The sequence below is a fragment of the Callithrix jacchus genome, chromosome 1 (genome assembly GCF_049354715.1).
Source record: "Callithrix jacchus isolate 240 chromosome 1, calJac240_pri, whole genome shotgun sequence".
NCBI lineage: Eukaryota > Metazoa > Chordata > Mammalia > Primates > Cebidae > Callithrix > Callithrix jacchus.
In genome coordinates, this window is record NC_133502.1 from 124443285 (window position 1) to 124459495 (window position 16211).

General features: G+C 41.7%; 1 protein-coding gene across 1 annotated transcript in view; it reads left to right on the forward strand.

Annotated features, from left to right (window-relative positions):
* Positions 1-202: 202 nt before the first annotated feature.
* Positions 203-16211, forward strand: part of ADAMTSL1 (ADAMTS like 1) — a 1072914-nt gene continuing 1056905 nt past the window's right edge. Inside the window, exons 1-2 of the mRNA XM_078369765.1 lie at positions 203-551; positions 6461-6594. The gene's annotated coding sequence lies outside the window, so the exon portion shown is untranslated. The remainder of the gene's footprint in view (positions 552-6460; positions 6595-16211) is intronic.

A 16211-nucleotide genomic window follows, 5' to 3' on the forward strand; every position in this document is an offset into this window, starting at 1 on the left:
CCTACTCCGTCTTAAAATGTGGAGTTTGGAACCCACAGCACAGGTGGAGCAATAGCATTACCTTCCTCTTTCTAGTTCCTATACTGCTAGTGCTGCCTAAATTTTGTTTAGTTTTCACATTATTGGGTTAATTACCTTGGGAAGTGCATTTTAATCTATATATGGTTAAATAAAATAGATTTAGAAATAACAGCTGAATACATAGAGCTTCAAGAAACATTTGTTAAGTTCTTTTATATTCACTGTATCTTATTTCAGAGTAATTGATTGCCTCAATGTCTATTTCCACTTAAGCTTGCTGATGAGTTTACTCCTTGACCTCATAGTCCAAATTTGGCCAAGGATTTTTGCTGGTCCTCTTTTTTTAATGCTCTTTCCATAGATGAAAAATAAGCAAACAGACCCTGCTGTGACGCGCATGGCCGAGCCGTGTCCTGGCGGAAGAGGATACATCCTATGCTCATTCCTCTCCTGATTAATCACCAAGCTGCATATTTGACCACAGAAAATACAGAGGAACTCTGCCCACTCCAAGTTTAGCCTTGATCTTGGTGAGTAGAAAAATTCTCTGTGTCAATGGCTAAAATTACCTAGTTAGGCTCTCTCCAACTCTGGCCTGCATTTTCCATCATTTGTTTATTTGCAGTGGGAAGAGATCATCTTCCAAAGTGGGCCAAAGGCAGATAGATTCAGCTCTACCCCCTGTTGAGGCATAATAATTTTCTAAATCTGCCTGGGGACTCAAATTAGTTCTGGACGCTTTCCTGTCACTTGGGTGGAGGGCTCTCCCCCAGCATTAATATTGACATAGATATAAATTGTTGCTGCCTTTCTAGTTTTTAACCAGTTCTTAAGGCCTCACAAATATTTTTTTAAAAGTAAAAAGCAAAACACTTGCCAATTTCTTTATTTCTTAAAGCACTCAAGCAGTAGGTCCTCTCTGATACCCTTAAATCATAAGAACATTTCCCCAGACAGGCCCCTTGTCCTGTAATTCTACCTGGAAGCAACTTAATCCACGTTTGAGGTTGTTGCCCTCTTCCTAAGGACCGACGCAGAAGGTGGTTCAGTAGGGTGAAATCTGAGCCTGCCTGGCAGGCTTGATTTTTAACACATGTCTAAAGCATGTATTTAGCTGTCACCAAGAGAGCTGACAGTTTCTGGGAGAGGTGCTGTGTACAAAGGACCAGCAGTGGGCATTCCCAGACCACACCCACTTACAGCATGCTGTGATCTGTGCTTCCTTTTTCCCTGGAGCCAAACACGCAAGGATGAAGAGAAGCTACAACCGCCGTAAAAAACAACAACAACAACAACCCCCCCTCCACCATGTACAAGGCACCAGAAAAAGCCATAGCCAGAGGTTTTTGTTTTTGGGGGGGGGGCACCCTACAAGGACATTGATGCAGGTAGAAACAAGTATTCACAAGCAAGTTTACTCATCAAAAGTATATTTTCCTGTCTTGGCTTAAAATAGTCCAGGGAATGTCTGATTCTAGCCATTGCCAGAGATCCTAGAATCAACCGAGTTTCTTAGCACTGGGATTTCTCATTTCTTGGGCTGCATCTAGGCTCAACCCCTAAAATGCTGCCTTCTGACAACATCAAACAATTGAACACAATATCGAACAATCGAAACACACAACATTGCACTCTATTACCTTATTCAGAATTCACAAATACCCTGCAAGGTAGGCATTATTAGCCCCATTTTGGAGATGAGAAAATGAAGTTCACAAAGGATGAGGACCTGCCCCTAGGCTGCACAGCCTGAGTATCAAAGTGGCCCATAGACGCTAAGGTCTTCATCTCCAAAGCCCATCTTCTTAATGGCTATGCCCTGCTGCCTCCAATGGAGGCAACCTCATCTGGAGGCTGTACCCTGTCCCTGACCCATAACCCCCTTCCTTTCAGGTTAAGTGTTAGGATTATTATAAATATCCTAATGTTACCCTCTAGGGAAATGCATTCCCATGCTTTAAACAAAATAATTCCACCATTTTCCCTGAGAAAGGAGAGGCCCAATCAGGGTATGCTCACCTAGTCATCAACTGGTCTAGCTGTTCACTGTCCTGGTACTTACCCATCAGGTGACTCCAGCCCCAGCCTGAATCTGACCATGAGAGACCAGAGGTGAGAACTGCCGATCGAGTCCCTCAACCCTATAACTATGAGAAAGAAAACTAAATTGTATTAAGAAACTAAGTGTTGGGAAGTTTGTTATGTATCAGTAGAATACATAACCAGAATAATATACATAGCCAGAATATTACTTTTAGCAAATTAATATTTTTTTCTATGTCACTCAGTTTCTTATATATAATGCCTAATTCAGAAACATCTCCTACTACCAACTGCTAGTCACTCAATAAAATTTTGTTGGCCAGGCATCATGGCTCACACCTGTAATGTGAATGATTTGGGAGGCCTAAGTGGGAAGATCACTTGAGGCCAGGAGTTCAAGACCAGTCTGAGTAACATAATGAGACCTCATATCAACAAATACTTTTTATAAATTACCCAGGCACAGTGGCACATACCTGTAGTCCCAGCTACTTGGGAGGCAAAGGCAGGAGGATTGCTTGAGTGCAGGAGTTCCAGATTACAGTAAGCTTTGATAGCACCACTACACTTCAGCCTTGGTGACAGAGTAAGACTCTGTCTCTACATATTAAAAAAAAATTTACATTTTTCCTTTTTGGATTGAAGGGCAGTGATCAGAGCTCCAAAAGAAAATTCCTTGTCAGCCTTTTACTCCCGTGTTGTCATATGATGCTACAGAACGGGTCTGATGGGGGTGGAGGTAGGATGGGATGGTCAAAGCTCAAGGTAGCTATATAGTTCGTTACATGACATTTACACTTCTGCCATGTCCAATATGCCTTTGGATTTGGTTTTCCAAATGATTTACTGGGACTGCTAAAAATTAATTTACATCATGAAGTCAGGGTGTAAACTCTCAGCATGTCGAGATAGGTCACCAGTGGACAAAAAATGGGCATGGGAACTCATATTTTACAAGTGCTTCCCATGTCCACAAATGTTTCCTATGTGCCAGGGAGTCTCCATAAATTATCTTATTTGGTCCTCATTCAAACACTCCATGGAGACTCGCTTCTCCCCATTTTATAGGGGGGAAAACTGACTCAGAATGGTTGTAATGTGGTGGTAGTTGGAAGAGCCTAGACTTGAACCTCAGCCTGATTCCAATATCTGTTCACTCCTCATTCATTAGCTTCAGATACTTGTGGGAAACCAATGTGACCTCACTGCAGATGTCAAAGCCATGTGAAGGGAATCCTTGCTGCCTCCTTCTGCCCCTGTCTGAGGAACGGTCCATTTTTTTACTTCTCTCCAGGAATGCATGACCATCATTCCTGAAGCAGCTTGTCCTGTCTGAGCAAGAGTTTGTGCTCCATTCTATTAAGGCCCAGGATGCTGCATGCCTGTCCCTGGGGACACAGGTACCCACTAGTGTTGGTTCCCATTGATGTAGAGGTCACTCAGGGTTTGTTTATGGCTCCTGGGTCACCATGACATTTCCGGGTGTTTGGACCTTCAGAGCAGAGTCTCAAGTGACCTTGTCTCTTCATTCAGAAAGAAAGTAGAGGCCTTTTACATGTGTAGGATCTGACATTGATGGTGCTGCTAATCTCTGTCCCCTCCTTCCCATCATAGAAGAAGAGTCCTGGTCAGCACTTAGAGGTTCAGCCTCTCTTTATTGACTACTCCATAGCCATAGGATTTCTCACAATTCCCCCTTTTTCCTCTGATGGCTATTTTTTATTTTTTGCCACTTCAAGATAACTTAGTCACTTACAGTTTTAAAAGTGATCAATTTTGAATTTAATTCTTTCAATTCAGTCTACCTTCCCAGTGACTTTCCGAGCCCAGGGGAGATGGTCTCATGCCTGTGTCCCCCTTCATTCTTTATTTCTGGGCCATCTTGTCCCCCCCAGGCTGTGGTGTGGGCCTCTGAGCTCTCTACACCCTCTGCTGAAGTGTCTGGAGATGGTGGTGTTGGTGCATCTCTCCCTGCACCTCTGCTGGCACCCGTGCAGCCTTAGCTTCTTTGGCTTACAGCATCGTTGACCCTGACACTCACCTCTGTCCTCATCTAGTTCCTAGCTGTGCCCTCTCCCTAAGCTGCCCAATCCTCTGCCTGGCACATGTACTCCCCTTGCCATGGAAACTGTGGTAATCTTTAGCACTGTTAACCAACTATCTCTGGATTACCTTCTGGGCCCCATTATGGGTGGCTGAGGCCATGTGATTTATTGATTAATCACCAAAATTAGATGAGTCAAGCTAAACATCGAATTGTCTGGGCACGATCCTCCAGAATCCGCTTTCCTCTGTAGTAGCACCCAGCAATATCCAAGATGGTGACTCCTGCATCTGTCTTGATCCCTGAGGATGAAAGATGGGCTGAGTATTTACTCTATTCTGGCTGCCCCATGGCAACTGAGATACCCTGGGAGGTACTTCAGTTTCCCAAGACTGTCTAGTATTTCCATCATATCTCCCTCCCTCACCACTGGTTTTGACCTTGAGGAGTCAGATAGAGCTGGCTTGCCTCTGGCTCACCTCTCTAACTCCTTTCTTCCCTTTTTTTTTTTTTAAACAGTGTCTCATTCTGTCACCCAAACTGGAGTATAGTGCTGTGTCTCAGCTCACTGTAGCCTCTCCCTCCTGGGCTCAAGCGATCCTCCCACCTCAGCCTCCCAAGTAGCATCACCACCATGCCTAGCTAATTTTTAAGGTTTTGGAGAAACAAGGCCTCTCTATGTTGTCTAGGCTTGTCTTGAACTCCTGGGCTCAGGGGATCCACCTACCTCAGCCTCCCAAAGTGCTAGGATTATAGGCTTGAGCCACTGCTTCTGGCCAGCCTCCATGAGTTTCCTGAAAGAAGAGCATAATCACCATCCATACCTCACTTCTTGCTCCTTCCATTTTTATGTGCAAATTCAGTGGGCATGTGTCAGCCTCATCTCACTTGACCTCTCAGCAGCACTGCTTCTGTTGACCCCTGGCTTCTTAAAGCTCTGTTCCTGCCTTTCCTAGTTTCTCCCTACTTTCTCTCAGCCAACCTAGAGTGGAGCTCCTCAAGCTGTACACACCCTTTTCATGTTGTTGTTGTCTGGGTACTGTCTGTGGCTGTCTTTTCTACTTATATCCTCTCTCAAGTGAACTTGCCCATCCCCAAAGACTTAGAGACCATCAGATGTTCCCTTTGCATCTGCCTTCTAACCTTTATAGTTTCTTTTTTGTTGCCCTGGGAGCTGGCCCCTCAACCCATTCCTCTTTAGCTTCCAACTGAAGGTGACCTTGCAGGGTGGTGGGTGGTGCTGAGGGGATTGCTCTTTATCTGGGCAATGTTGCCCCCTCTCTTTGTTCTTAAAGACTGGTAAGGTCTGCCAGCATGGGGATTCTCTATGCTCTGGCAGTCCTCTTTTTGTCCTAAGCACACTTTTGATCCTGCCTTTATAATCACCTGATGGGTTCTTCCCACCTGCATAGACAAAATGAATTCATGGAGACCATGGGATTGTGTAAAGAAAGACTTTAACTGACATGAGACTGAGTACAGGAGATGGAGTTATTACTCAGATTAGCCTCTCTGAGAACTGAGAGGCTAGGGTTTTTTGGACAACTTGGTGGGCAGGAAACTCAGGAATGAGTGCTGCTGATTGGTTTGGTATAAAATCATAGAGGTGTGGAAAACGGGTCTCATGTGCTGAGTACACCCCTGGGTGGGGTCATAGGATCAGTTGAGTCCTGAGTACAAGTGGGGTCAGTCTGAAAAGCATCTCAAAAATCCAATCTTAGGTTCTACAGTAGTGATATTATCTATCAGATCAGTGGGGTAAGACACAAATCTTGTGACCTCTGGCTACATGATTCCTGAGCAGTATGGGATTAGAGAAAGTACACCTATATCTTTGCAGAATTTGGGCCCTCCAACATTCCTAATTTTGTGACCTTTCATTTGTTTTATAAAGGTTGTTTTCAGTCCTTGAGCAAGAAAGAGGTTCATTTTAGGGAGAGGCTATTATCATCTGTGTTTTTAAGTTAAATTGTAAACTAAATTTCCTCCCAAAGTTAGCTTGGCTCACATTCAGGAATGACCAAGGGCAGTTTGGAGGTCAGAAACAAGATGTAGTCAACGATGTCAGATTTCTCTTACTGTCATAATTTTGCAGGTGCAGTTCTACCTTTCCAATACCACAGTTTTTTGCAGGAGTAGATGGAGTCTTTTTCATGGTCTACTCCCTGGTGTTAACAACCTTGCTTTTTCCAATGACTTGAGAGTTCTCCTGCCCAACAAACAGAAGATAATTTGCTCTCTGAGGTCTGTTGAAAGATAAACTTTGGCACATTAAAATTTTAGAGTTTATTTGAACGACAACAATTCTTGAATGAGGCAACTCTGAACTGGAAGTGTTTTTTTTTTTTCCAGGACTCCTCTAACAGAGCATGAGAAGGAAGCTTTTATAGCATGATTGAAGAAGCAAGGCAAAGAAAATATTTGATTGGTTACAGTGGAGGAGTAGCCTTATTTGGATCATTCCAGTGGAAAGTCCATTGTCAGAGGTTAGTGGGAAGTTTCTGATTGGTTAAGTTTAAATTTTGTTTTCCTAGAATATGACCAATTCCGCTGAGTTGGGTTTTGGTTTGCTCACATAGAAACCCAGGACACTGAAGCTGCCTCAGTCTAATGGCTTCCCAATTAATTATGTTAACTTGTCTCAGACATTTGTTTCAGAGAGAATTACAGCATTTGAGGAGGGTGGGAAGGACCATCCCAGTCAGGCCTTGTCACAGGAATACAATACTACCTTCCAAGGAAGACAGAGCATGCTCTTGGGCAGTGACTGCCCCTGCGTGGATAAGGACTCTTTCCAACAGAACCTTGCAGTAGCCTCCAAACCTTTGCAGTAGCAGCTCCCTCCGTCTGGAAGACTCTGCCCTTTCCTCGTCTCTTTCTTCAGGTCTCTGCTCAAGTATCACTTTCCCTGACCACTTTATGTTACCTAGCACCCCTCCATTACCCTCCATCCTTTTTAATGGATTTGTCTCCCTTCTCCTTAGCAGTTATTACCATCTGACACATTTTAATCTATTTGGCTATTGTTCTCTCTCTATGGAACATAAGCTTCAGGAGGCCAGGGATTTCTGCTGCTTTATTCAGTGCTGTATCTCCAGTGTCTCAGACAGGGCCCAGCACATGCAATATATATTTGTTGACTAGATGAATGAATGAATGATATCTCCTTCTGTGAGAGTGGGTAAATCAGACAGTGTATTTTAAACTATCCCAGGTAAACCAAGCCAGAATCTGGGGATTTACCCTAGGCTCTTTCCTCTCCCCATCATTCAGTATGACTCAGTTAGTTTCTACCTATTTCATATTTCTGAACTTAGTTCCAGTCTCCCTGCCCTCATTTCCATTCAGACCCACATCACCTTTCAAGCCATGGCTCAGCCTCATACCTGTTTTCTGTGGGATAAGTTCATCACCTTCCAAATCATCCTTTCACGGTAGCCAGAGGGTGTTTCCAAGACACAAAGCAGCTAATGACACTGCCTGCACTTAAAAAATTCTGAAGTCTTCCATTTTTCCCTCAGGGTAAACCCAACCTCTTTTGCATGACATACCTAGATCTTGATAATTTGGCTTCCATATGTCTACAGCCTTATCTGTAGTAGCTTTTCTCTTAAACTCAGAGTTCCGCTTACCTTCTTCCCAGTTATTCATACCCACACAACCCCTTTCACCTTCACCACACAACTCCAGCTTCCCACAACCCCCTCCCCCTTCACCTGGTTCAAGAACCGGGACATTCTAGAGAGACAGCTGGGCATGGACTGGGAGGGGCCGTTTTGAGCTGAGACTCTTCATGGACTCCAACACAAACAAAACACACAGCTCCCGCTGCTTCCTACCCCAGCCCCCTCTGGATCCACACAGGGCCTTGTGTTTGCCTTTGCCAGTGATGTCATTATAACATTTCGTTGTAATTGTCTCCTGATTAATCTCTCTCCTCCATCACACTCTAAGTTCCTTGTGGACAAGGTCTCCTCATGTATGGTTTGTATGCTCAGAGTCTTGAAAGAAGACTAGCACATGGCACAGAGGAGTTATTGGTTGAAAAGATGATGAGTGAATATAATTTTAACAAACACATTCATATTATTCACAGAAATTGAAAGGAAAAGACAGTAATCTTTTTAAAATGGAAAATTCCCCAAGTTATTTAAAAATAACTCACCTTCCTAATGAAATGATTTTTCTATTTTACATGCAACCTTCTCTGAAATATGCAGTTATTGAAGTATTATTTTGTATTTGTGTACCTACATGCCTTTAGAAATGAATGTTCCTAGGAAAAAAGGCAGAAAAATACAACTTGAAAGAAATCATCAACATAATGCTCAGCCTTTTAATTTTGGTGCTTTGAATACTGACGGGTGTTTGGTGTGTCTCGTGCAGGTGCGGGGCCTGTGGGGCAGCCCTTTCTCTGGGCCACCTCCCCAGCATTCCTCCTTCCTGCCCTGGGGTTGACAGCACTTAGAGACGGAAGTGGTTGTACAGTCTCCAAGGTATATTTAATCTTTGGCCCAGTTACTGAATTTGCCAAAAAGGAGGGCAATTAGTTCCAGGTGTGATGCTGGGGGTCTCTGAAGTGGAACTTCCCTATTGGGAAGCTGGCTCACACCTGCCTGCAAATGGCTCCAGCGTCATTACCAAGCCTCTCTCTTGCCTATGGGCTGGGAAGGGAACTCTGTTCACTTGTTGTATTTCAAAGTCAGTGTCCCATATCTCCTTGAGAATCAAGGTTGCATTTGGTAATGTTCCTTCCACAATATGAGAATTCAGTGCTATTTAGGCCATACAAGTTACAAGAAAGAAATGACCCACTGAAAGAGCTCAAAGCATACATTTATTGAAAAGAAAAAAAGACATTTTCCCCTTTTCACTAGTTCAAAAAAGACATCTGTGTTGATGAAACTGGTCTTGCCCCTCATTCATGGTGTGACTCTTTTTACCCAATGGGTGATTTGTCCCCAGAGAGGATGATGTAACAATTTCTCTCTCCATGAAGGAACATAAAGAAAAACTGTGCTGGATTTTACATACTGTAAAACCCCCTGCTTAATGTTTTCCATAGTAGAATGCTCATCTTATACATCCCTGCCATGTTCCCAATTACAGTGTTCCTTTCTCCAGCCCCTGGGAAAACCAATTTTACTATTAGTTGTACACACTTGTGGATCCATGTTTTCATTCTCAATCAAGAATCATGGCAAATTCTCAGCAGCTGATGTATATATGGGGAACTAACATTGTTCATTCTTTAAAAAGCTCCCTGTGGTATCAGCTGTCACACAGAATTCACAGGGGCAGGAAGGCAGCCCAACTCCCTAAATGCCTGCAGCTCTCTCCGTTCATCCCCCAACTCCTGCCAGGCCCTCAGTCCCTGTGGTTTCAACAGAGGCCTGTGACCTCAGACTTGAACTTTGGGGAGATTGTTCCCACCCAGATATAAAGAACATCTATGAACAGAACATGAGGATTTGATTAGAAAATGTGTTCAGGAGGTTGAACGGCTATGTACCAAGAAATGTTCTCTCATTCTTATGTTGTGTATAAAGCCCATGAACAATTTAGGGTTGACTAAGAAATATTGGAATTCTGTAGCATAGTACATGAACTCTTTTCAAAATGGAAACAGAGGAATTTCCTTATTTATAGACTAAGAGTCTAATTTAGAAATCAGTTGTATTTAAGAGCAGAATCAGGTAGGTGTGGATCTTCTGCTCCATAAAGATCACAATTCTTAACCTTTTTTAAATGTTGAGGTGAGCTCCAAGGGCCATATCCTTATTGGAGCACTGGTAAAACTGGAATGGTTTCATGGGACTAACATGGAACAATCTAACTAGTAAGCCACGTTCTTCTATTCTGCCAAATTTACTTTGGGCATCAGTTCTTCTAAAATTCCCTAAGATCATTGTATGAAGTATACTTCTAATAACTTGTAATCTTTAGGATAAAGGATAAAATAAGAGATAAAACAGTATGTCAATGTTTGTGACAAATCCCTTTAAAGAATACTTGTCTTTGTCTGTTGCTGCTGATATAACAAAATACCACAGACTGGGCAATTGATGAAATAATAGAACTCACAGTTAAATAATAGGCTCTCACAGCTCTCACAGTTCTGAAGGGTGGGACATCCAGAAGGTGCCAGCAGATTCATGTCTGATAAGATGGCATTTTGTTGCTCTGTCCTCTCAAGAGGATGAACGCTGTGTCCTCATATGGCACAAGGCCAAAAAAAAAAAAAAAGCAAAACGGGCCTTTTATTAGGGCACTAATCCCATTCATGAGGGTGGAGCCCTCATAACCAAATCACCTTCTAATATTGCATTGAGGATCACTTTCAACATACATTCTGGAGGAACACAAACATTCAAACCACAGCTGTGCTAAAAAAAGAAATTAAACATAGCCAATAATGCTGGCGATAATTTACCAAATAAAATATATGAGCTCCTGCTTCAAGATTACATTTATTTAGAAAAGTCAACATTTGGTGCTTTGTAAACTCCTTTAGATGAATGCTAGTCCTAAGTGACAGAGTAAGATTCCTTTGGCTTGAGGTTACTGAGCGGTTAAGGGCAGGTGAGAGACTAAATACCAGTGTTGCTCTGAACCCATGGGAAATGCTGGGAAGACAAGGATCAGAAATGATGAGGAGGGAGTTACCAGGCGATAGTTCTCTCAATGGCATTAGAAACTTCACCTCATTTCACTCTTGAGAAATAATTGGTGAAACCCTTCTCTACTAAAAATACAACTGGGTGTGATGGCAGGCGCCTGTAATCCAGCTACTTGGGAGGCTGAGGCAGGAGAATCGTGTGAACCTGGGAGGCAGAGGTTGCAGTGAGCTGAGATCATGCCACTGCACTCCAGCCTGGGCGACAAGAGCGAAACTCTGTCTCAACTAATAATAATAATAATAATAATAATAATAATAATAATTGAGCAAGTAAGCATTTAATACTGATGTTCAGAAAAGACTTAAAGCCACTGGTAAGACACATTTCAATAGAATTCTCTCAGACAACAGCAGAAGTCCTTCAGTTAGTGGGCGTTAGTGGTTTTGGAAACTTGACCTTCTGGTGATGAGTATCAAGAAAAACAGAGAGATCTATGGGAGGTTGCCAATGCTTGTGTCACAACTGTATACACTGTACATATCAGATGCGTCAGATTCTTTTGGAATGACATGAAACAAATACATTTTAATAAGGGACCCAGGCATAATTGAGCAAAGATTTTTCTTTCAAACACATAAAATTAACTTTAGGATCCTCTCTGATAATATTTCTAAATTCCTACTTATTTTTAAGCTTTGTTTCCTTGTGAGATTAAAAAATAACAATCTTTCCTGTTTTAGCTAAGGTAAAAACACCACCATCACTACCACTTTTTTGGAAACGTGATATTGCTGGAGTGATTCCCTATAGGATTACAGAAAATGTCCCAAGTATTTCAGCTAGAAGATGTGGCATCTGTGGCATATAAGCTCTCCAAAGACGATTTTGTATACTTGTTTTTTGAGCAGATGTTCTCTTCATTTTAAATGGGATGAATGGGCCAGTAGAATGTGAAGGTGTTTTCAAATTTTTATACACACCATATGAGTCATCCTGCATGCATTATGCATGTATACCTTTAAATCTCAAGAAAGCCCTAGAAATTGTCTGACTTAGCCTGCATTAGTGTACACTTATTGGTCCAGAAAGATTTCCTCAATTCAGATCCATAACAACCTTTTAAAATTTCTTCCTCTTTATTAACACATTTCCTTTTCTCCTTTTGCTGTGTTGTTGATTTTGTTCTCTTCCTTTAGCCTTCTCTCTGAATGACGAGCCTGGCTGGCTATAGTATCTCACTAGCCATAAATCTGCTTGTTGGCCTGCTTGAATATCCTGCTTGCTCCCCTAGCCAATGTCTCAGACGCTTCCTGAGCATCCTCTTGGTCTGAAGAGCACTTGGCTGTTGGAGAAGACAAAGGGCACTTCTCTTTGTTTGGGAGGTAAACTGAGAACAGTCTTTCAGCAAATCATGGTAACTCTCAACCTCTTCATCGTCAACTGTGAGCATCTCCTTTCCAAAAGCAAAGATAATAGTCTGTAACCTGGCAGGTACACTGTTTTCTAGGTTGAGCTCACAGAGTTTTAAAATTCAGTGTAAACATGGTAAAACAATATGGGTTTCCTCCTACCTCCCTATAAGTAGATTTTTCCTTTCCATTGTTTCCATTCAACAAGCCGCAGAGAAGAGCTACAATAGGATGTAAAACTTTCCTGAGTATGTATTCCAAACACCTAAGCACATTAACAAAATTATGCTGGGTGCCTCTGAGGCAAACCTCAGGAGAGAGGGGGCATCATTCAAGAGCCCGAGATGGTAACTTTACTCTCTGCTTCAAGAAACAGAGCAGGCCTCCTTCTTCTCAGTTGTCCCTAGGGTGTCCCCAAGAATTAGGGTATAGGGTGGAGGCAGAGAGGGGCTATTGTCACAGTTTTGGAGTTTCCTAGTCTTCAATTAATGGGGCCACAGGGGACTCAGACCTCATGCTATCATTAGCCACAGTAGAATCCCAGGGAGCTGTCAGGAGACCAGGGAGGAAATTGTTCCCTGCTGCATTTAGGTACGCGATGCCACAGTCAGCCTTGGTGAAATCTGTGTTCCTTGAACGAGTAAAAGAGGAGAAAGCCGCCAGACTACAGGGGCCATGTGGACATAAATGAAAGCTGTTGTTTGTTTGTGCTGCTATAACCAAATACCACAGACTTGATAATTTGTAAAAACCAGAAATTTAATTCTCAAAATGCTGGAGGCTGGGAAGTCCAAGATCAAGGTGCCAGCCTTCAGCATTTGGTGAGAGTTCTTAGCTTCCTAGATGATGCTTTATTGCTACATCCTCATATGGCAGAAGACCTGAAGAGCAAAAAGGGGCTAAATGCTAGATGAAGCCTCTTTATAAACATCCTAATCCCATTTTCAAGGGCTCTGCCTTCATGACTTAATTGCCTCTTAAAGGCCCTACCTCTTAAGATTGTTACATTAGCAATTATATTTCAACACATGAGTTTAGTTAATAGCAGCTGTGGCAGGACTGCCAGCATAGAGAGGAGTTGAGGATCAAATGTTCCACCCTCCCACCCACTACAAATAGCTTTCCTGTTATGATGGCACACATTCTTGAAAATTATGGAGGCCTGAGAGAGATATTAAATTTTTTGAATTAAAACATTTAAAAATATTTTTAGTTTTTTTTGAGTAGTAAATGAAATATAGACTCATTGCATTCATATGTTTGACATTTTGTTGCAATTTTACAACAGTGATTTATTTCATTTATAAAACCAATAAATGCTTATAATAATAAAAAACAATACTGGCAGACCAATTGCAACAGCACATCAAAAAGCTTATCCATTACCATCAAGTAGGCTTCATCTCCGGGATGCAAGGCTGATTCAACATACACAAGTCTATAAACGTAATCACCACATAAACAGAACCAAAGACAAAAACCACATGATTATCTCAATAGATGCAGAGAAGGCCTTCGACAAAATTCAACAGCTCTTTATGCTAAAAATTTTCAATATATTAACTAGGTATCAATGGAACATACATCAAAACAATAAAAGCTATTTACAACAAACCCACAGCCAATATCATACTGAATGGGCAAAAACTGGAAGCATTCTCTTTGAAATCTGGCACTAGACAAGGATGCCCTCTCTCACCACTCCTATTCAATATAGTATTGGAAGTTCTAGCCAGAGCAATTAGGCAAGAAAAGGAAATAAAGGGTCTTCAATTAGGAAAGGAGGAAGTCAAATTGTCTCTATTTGCAGACGACATGATTATATATTTAGAAGACCCCATCGTCTCAGCCCAAAATCTCCTGAAACTCATAAGCAACTTCAGCAAAGTCTTGGGATACAAAAGCAATGTGCAGAAATCACAAGCATTTCTATACACCAATAACAGACTTAGAGCCAAATCAAGAACAAATTGCCATTCACAATTGCTACAAAGAGAATAAAATACCTAGGAATACAACTAACAAAGGATATAGAGGACCTCTTCAAGGAGAACTACAAACCACTGCTCAAGGAAATAAGAGAGGACACAAACAGATGAAAAACATTCCATGATCATGGTTAGGAAGAATCAATATTGTGAAAATGCCATACTGCCCAAAGTAATTTATAGATTCAGTGCTATCCCCATCAAGCTACCTATGACACTTTTCACATAACTGATTAAAAACCACCTTAAACTTCATATGGAACAAAAAGAGAGCCTGCATACCCAAGTCAATTCTAAGCAAAAAGAACAAAGCTGTAGGCATCACACTACCAGACATCAAACTATACTACAAGGCTACAGAAATCAAAACATCATGGTACTGGTACCAAAACAGAGATATATACTAATGGAACAGAACAGAGTCCTTGGAGGCAATGCCATACATCTACAACCATCTGGGCTTTGACAAACCTGACAAAAACAAGCAATGGGGAAAGGATTCCCTGTTTAATCGATGGTGTTGGGAAAACTGGCTAGCCATGTGCAGAAAGCAGAAACTGGACCCCTTCCTGACACCTTACACTAAAATTAACTCCAGATGGATTAAAGACTTACACATAAGATCTACCACCATAAAAACCCTAGAAGAAAACCTAGGCAAAACCATTCAGAACATAGGCATAGGCAAGGACTTCATGACTAAAACACGAAAAGAATTGGCAACAAAAGCCAAAATAGACAAATTGGATCTAATTAAATTCCAGAGCTTCTGCACAGCAAAAGAAACAATCATTAGAGTGCCAACCAAAGGAATGGGAAAAAATTTTTCAATCTACCCATTTGACAAAGGGCTAATATGCAGAATCTATAAAGAACTAAAACAGATTTACAGAAAAAAAAAACAAACCCATTCAAAAGTGGGCAAAGGACATGAACAGATACTTTTCAAAAGAAGACATTTATGAGGCCAACAAATATATGAAAAAATGCTCATCATCACTGGTCATTAGAGAAATGCAAATCAAAACCACATTGAGATACTATCTCACACCAGTTACAATGGCGATCATTAAAACACCTGGAGACAACAGATGCTAGAGAGGATGTGGAGAAATAGGAACACTTTTACACTGTTGATGGGAGTGTAAATTAGTTCAACCATTGTGGAAGACAGTGTGGCGATTCCTCAAGGACCTAGAAATAGAAATTCCATTTGACCCAGCAATCCCATTACTGGGTATATATCCAAAGGATTATAAATCATTCTCTGATAAAGACACATGCACATATATGTTCATTGCGGCACTGTTTACAATAGCAAAGACCTGGAACCAATCCAAATGCCCATTGACAATAGACTGGACAGGGGAAATGTGGCACATATACACCATGGAATACTATGCAGTCATAAATGAGTTCGTGTCCTTTGTAGGGACATGGATGAACCTGGAATCCATCATTCTCAGCAAACTGACATGAACAGAAAATCAAACACTGCATGTTCTCACTCATAAGTGGGTGTTGAGCCATGAGAACACATGGACACAGAGAGGGGAGCATCACATACTGGGGTCTGTTGTGGGGGACTAAGGGAGGGACAGTGAGGGTTAGGGAGTTGGGGAGGGATAACATGGGGAGAAATGCCAGATATAGGTGATGGGGGGATGGAGGCAGCAAACCACATTGCCATTTATGTACCTATGCAACTATCCTACATGTTCTTCCCATGTACCCCAGAACCTAAAGTGCAATTAAAAAAAAAATATATATATATATATAATAAAGAAGAAAGCAAAAATAGTATCACAACAAATACTACCATATAGAGATAACCTATATAAACAGTTGGTGAGCTTCATTCTAGGCATATCTCCATGGATAGTCACAGATAAAAGGATGGAGAGGAGAGAGATAGGATTTTATTAAAAGGGCATCATACTACATATGCTATATTTAAATAAAAAAGATTACACTGGCTGGGCACAGTGGCTCACACCTGTAGTCCCAGCACTTTGGGAGGCCAAGGTAGGCAGATTACCTGCGGTTGGGAGTTCGAGACCAGCCTGGCCAGCATGGTGAAACCCTG